The sequence below is a fragment of the Tenrec ecaudatus genome, chromosome X, assembly GCF_050624435.1.
Source record: "Tenrec ecaudatus isolate mTenEca1 chromosome X, mTenEca1.hap1, whole genome shotgun sequence".
NCBI classification, from domain to species: domain Eukaryota; kingdom Metazoa; phylum Chordata; class Mammalia; order Afrosoricida; family Tenrecidae; genus Tenrec; species Tenrec ecaudatus.
This window is the reverse complement of record NC_134548.1, coordinates 126,352,021-126,357,919: the sequence shown is the minus strand read 5'-3', so window position 1 is coordinate 126,357,919 and position 5,899 is coordinate 126,352,021. Positions and strand designations below refer to the sequence as shown.

Here is a 5,899-nt window from a genome sequence, read left to right as displayed (position 1 = left end):
CCCCGGTTCTAAGTTGCTGGGTAGACCCTTTGAATACGTTTCTACCCAACCCTCGGTGAACCACTATGGTGACCTTAGACGCTGGCCTTACCGGGAACATGTCATCCCCCAATGACCACACCAAGACTCGGCGTGGAAGCCGATGGAATGAACTGGACCCCACCTCAAAACTACCTGAACGCTTGGAATTAGACTGAAGTACTCTGATGGGAGAGGAAGCAAAGGATGGTCACCCCAAGACTTGAAGTGGCGGTCATTGGATCTTGGATGGAACCCTTGGCTTTGTGGGTCTCTAATGAAAGGAGACGCAAAACCACAATAGATTAAGTAGCTCAATGCTCCACTTGCATTATTAATATGACAGGTTTCAATGTGATAGGCAAGTATCCGCACTAGTAACAAATGATAGTTTCCATTTCCAGGTTCTGCTCATGGGGACACTGCTGAGTGTGTGGGTTCAGTAGAGTGGAGACTTTGAAATCCAAACTCTTTGCAAATCATCTCAAGTTCATTGCCAGGACGGTACAGGAAGGAAGTGTGGAAGGGGCATAGGGGACCCTAAAAAGAATCCTCACCATGGCTAGGCTCATGGAGGACATTAAGCAATGGCAGTATTATGAGAACCCCTGCTGCAGGCAATAGTGGCAGAGCTATGAAACCTGCTAGGGGATCTACAATCAGGAAATGAATTGCAAGATCAACTTCTGGTTGTGAAAGAAAAGGACAGATCCCTGGCAAGGCTGTGTCTCTAATGCTTTTCTCTTACCTTTCGCTACAATAAACTCCATCGCATATCTGCAAATTGAAAAAGAAATGATACAAGGAATTTCCCTGCCACCAATCCCCACTCTGTACAAAGCAACAACTCCTGGATTGCAGCAGCTCGCAGTCAGACTCTGCTCGCCTAAACTCATAACAACAGTATCTTAAACCCTATGCCATTGGATTAATTATATGCATATCCATTCCAGAGGGATGATTGACAAGGTTCTTCATTATTTTATTGGTTTTTACTTTTTGCCTTTTGTTCGTTTTTTGTTATTGTCGATCTTGTTGACTTTTTTTTTGTCATAATATGACTGCCAAAGTAAATCAGTCATCCATACCCATGGGAAACAGATGGATTCTGGCCTCCCACATAATTCTAGTCCCAATCCCAGGACAGTTAGTTCTCATAACATGATCCTGCTCGATGCTTGTCTTCATGCAGACATCACTGAAAATAAGAGAGCTACAACAAAGTGTGGTGAAGAAAGCACATGGTGTCTGGCTTTCAATTGGAATAGTGTTTTAAAGGCTTGTATTCAAACCACCTCATCTAAATGAGGTGTCAACTAAATCCACATCAAAGAAGCACATCAACCGGTGTGACCCAAAGATGATGATAACAAAATCCAAACATGATGCAGGGAAAAATATCAGAGCTGAAATTATGAACATCCAATTTGTAGAAGGCGGTGGATGACATGGGGAGCCCTAAGTCCATCTGCAAAGTGTCTGCTAGGAAGGAGTAAGCCTTGGGCAGGTCTCCTTTAGCCACAGGCAAGGGTTTGGAACAGTTTTACTGTCAGACAGAGACTATTATAAACTTGATTATGGCGCACTGAACCACAGTATACTATGATACATGGCCACTTGACCTCCTTTTGACCCAACCTGAATTTGTGCTAGGCTTAAATATTTTCTGATTGTTCCATTAACAGAAATTTTTTCTCTGTCTTTTAAAATGTTGATGGTGGTATTTTCTTTCTCACTCTTTATTTTTATCTTTATATTATTATTTTCTTCTTGCTATTTCATTTTGGTTTTGTTTTTTGTTGTTTGTGTTGGGCTTCCCGTTTATAAAGCACAGAAGAGCGAATGTACAGAAACAACTGATGCAATGGTTTATCAAGGAAGTGGGGGTAAGGGGTAGGGAAGGTGAAAGGATTGAAGGAACAACCAAAGAATGAAGGAGGAGAGAGGGAGCACTAGAACTGTATGTGATAATTTATATACAAATCTATTAAAAAGCATCTTAATTATAGAAGTATATGATATGTGAATATTATATCAAGAAAACCACTAAAAATAATAAAAGAAACCAAACTTCACCAATAGTTACCCTGGGTGAAGGAAGAAGACTCTTTACTTAGGGGACATGGGGTTTATTGGGTTAATTGTAGTGGGATAATTTAGAAAAGGATATCAGTCACATTTGTACAACATGAAGAGTACAGGAGTTGAATGTTTTGCTGTGTAAGTTTTTTTCCAGAAATAAAAAAATAATTACATGAATAACAATGAGTACAAAGAAGAAAATGTTCTAAACTTGATTGTGGTTATGATTTTAATATGATTGAATTATTGACTTTAGGACACGTGGATGAAATGCCAATAAACCTGTTTCAAAAAAAGAATTCTGGGGAGGTGGGAAGGAGGCAAAAGAGAGAAGCTGATCCCAAGGGCTCTAAGGGGGACAACACTGGAGACTCAGGTCCAGGACTGGCCCAGACAGACCCTGTGACACTGAGGCAATGCACTAAAAGCGTGTGACACAGAAACTGTGGGAGCAGAGCAGGGAGCCCCCGAGGGAGTACAAAGGACAGACTCTAGGGCCAGAGCATGGTACCCCATTGGACCTGACTGAAGGACATACCTAGAGATCAAAAATCAGACCTTTATCTATTTTTTTGTCTCCCACTGCCGTTTCCAGCAGAGACCTTTATCTATTTACAGGTTTTTCTTTTTTTTTCTTTTAATTAATTTATTCTTCTATGGGTAATTGGTTTCCCTTTTTATTGTCATAGCTGTGTTCTCACTCATTGCCTATCTTGCAATGACTTGATTTTTGGTGCATATTATTATCTCTATAGATCTATCTAGATTAGACTGGATGAATAATCTGGAGGAGAAAACAACGGGACCAATGGTTTCAGGGGGCATGGGAGAGGGGGAGGAGGGGGCAGGGAGGTGGTGCTGACCAACCAAAGGACAGGGGAGCAATAAGTGAACCAAAATCAGTAGCAAGGAGGATGTGAGTGGCCTGGTAGGGAGGCAGCAAGGGCAAGGTAACCGAGAGAAATTACTGAAACCCAAATGAAGGCTGAGCACGATGGTGGGACAAGAAGAAAGCAAAAGGAAACAGAGGAAAGAACTAGGTGACAAATAGTATATATAGAGGTCCAAAGACTGGAATGTACATATGTAAATATATTTATATGAGTGTGGGGAAACAGATCTATGTGCATAGAGAGGTTTAGTATTAAGGCAGCAGATGGACATTGGGCCTCCACTCGAGCAATTACTCAATGCAAGAACACTTTGTTCTAATAAATTGGCATTCCAGGATGCACACCTTCCCAACACGATTAATGAAGAAAAATGTGTGCATAAGCAAATTTGGTGAAGAAAGCTGACAATGCCCGTCTACCAAAAGATATAGCGTCTGGGGTCTTAAAGGCTTGAAGATAAACAAGCGGCCATCTAGCTGAGAAGCATCAAAGCCCATGTGGAAGAATCACACCAGCTTGGCTGAACATGAGGTGTAGAAGAGACCAGTTGTCAGATATCAAAGAGCTAAAAACCATATCAGTGGGTGCTCACCTTCCTGACACAACCACTGAAGACAAATGTGTGCATAAGCAAATGTGGTAAAGAAAGCTAATGGTGCCCGGCTATCAAAAGACATAGCGTCTAGGGTCTTAAAAGCTTGAAGATAAACAAGTGGCAATCTAGCCGAGAAACATCAAGCCCACAAGGAAGAAGCAAACAAGCCTCTCTGACCACAAGGTGCAGAAGGGACCAGTTATCAGACATCAAAGAGCTAAAAACCATGTCGGTGGGTGCCCACCTCCCTGATACGATCAATGAAGCCAAACGTGTGCATAAGCAAATGTGGTGAAGAATGCAGATGGTGCCCAGCTATCAAAAGATACAGCATCGGGGGTTTTAAAGGCTTGAAGATAAACAAGTGGCCATATAGCTCAGAAGCAACAAAGCCCACATGGAAGAAACACACCAGCCTGTGTGACCACGAGCTGTCGAAGGGATCAGATATTAAGCATCAAGGAAAATAAAATCATATCATTGAAAATGTGGGTGAGTGCAGAGTAGAGACTCAAAGCCCAAGAGAAGCCAACCGGACACCCCTTGCTGAGGGGTTGTGGGGAGGAGATGAACCAGGCAGGGTGCAGGGTAGCAACAATGAAACTTATAACTTTCCTCTAGTTCTTAAATGCTTCCTCCCCCCCCCAACTATCATGATCCCAATACTACCTTGCAAATCTGGCTAGACCAGAGGATGTACATAGGCACAGATAACAACTGGAAACACAGGGAATCCAGGACAGATGACTCCCTCCAGAACCAGTGATGAGAGTGGCGATGCCTGGAAGGTGGAGAGAATGTGGAGTACAAAGCAGGAACTTATTACAGGAATCTACATATAGCCTCCTCCCTGGAGGAGGGACAGCAGAGAAGAGGGCAGGGGGAGACATCAGACAGTGTAATATATGACAAAATAATATATGAATGATGAAGGGTTCATGGGGTGGGGGGGAGTGGGGAAGGAGGGGGAAAATGAGCAGCAGATATTAAGGGCTCAAGTAGAAGGCAAATGTTCTGAAAATGATGATGGCAACAAATATACTTATGTTCTTGACACAATGGATGGATGTATGGATTGTGATAAGAATTGTACGAGCCCCCAATAAAATTATTTTTTAAATATTTTAATGAAATAATATGAAATAATACTTGACAGAAGAATACATTAAAAATATTTATTATTAATAAGAACAATAATTTTGATTATTATTTAAGATATTTCCATAGTGCTTCTTGATTGGCATCCTTACTTGTAATATTCCTCACTTTTCTCCAAACATCATCAGCTGTGTGATTTATCCATACCCATCTTTTCACTATAGGAGTATATACCATTCCTTTAGAGGTAAACCAATTAGACAGTACTCATTGTGTTTAATATGTTAACGATAGGCGAGTTCTCTCGACATAGTATGTTCATCTTTGAAAAATCCTTTTCCACTTCTGCTGAAATTATAACAATTATTCTGACGATATTTTTATCTCTTTGAACACTTTCAGGATATAATTCACTCTTGATGACTTGTGGGAATCTGGGGCAAAACACAAAGCTGAAATGAATGACAGCATGTCACCCTCTGGTTGTTTGGCCCTTTTCCTCTTTGCAACAAAAACAAAGGAATAAAAATGTTGTGTTTCACCAAAAGTATTATGACTTTTATGAAATGAAAAAATAAGTATCACAAGCGCAGTTCTACTTTTTCTGTACCTATGGGCATTACTAGGGGCCCTTAGAATCTGCTGTTATGCAGACAAATGTTCAAAAAGAGTAAGGGATGTAAATTTGTGATGCCCACCTCAGCGGGAACCCTGATGATAAGCGCCATTTAACAACCAGCTCACTGGCTCTGCTGAACCGGTGTGAATTGGCTAAATCCCAGCACTGCATGTGACACAGTAATACCTTTGCTAGGCAAATAGCCCAAAGAAATAAGAAACAAGAACACACATGTGTTCTCCCATGTTCATTGCAGCACTATTCACAACATCAGTAAGCTAGAAACAACCCAAACGGCAAACAGTAGAAAATAGATAAAGAAATTCTGGTCCATACACATAACGGAATACTATGCAGCTCAGAAAAAGGGTGCTGAAACACCTCGTGACAAAGATAGACCTGGAAACCATCATGCTGAGTGAAGTTAGTGCATCCCAAAAGGGCAAGTATGGTATGTCTTCTTCTATAAGGAGAAACACCAGAACGAAGGCGGATTTCTGCTTTCAGGTCATGTAATGTGCTAATCCGCTCTCCCAAAATATGAGGCAGAGAGTTTACCTAATGTCTACGAACCGTATATGTGCATCTTAAAAA

General features: G+C 41.3%; 1 pseudogene; it reads left to right on the top strand.

Moving 5' to 3' along the window:
* The first annotated feature begins 357 nt into the window (after nt 1-357).
* On the top strand, nt 358-930 carry LOC142433702 (small ribosomal subunit protein bS21m pseudogene; annotated as a pseudogene).
* Nucleotides 931-5,899: the final 4,969 nt, after the last annotated feature.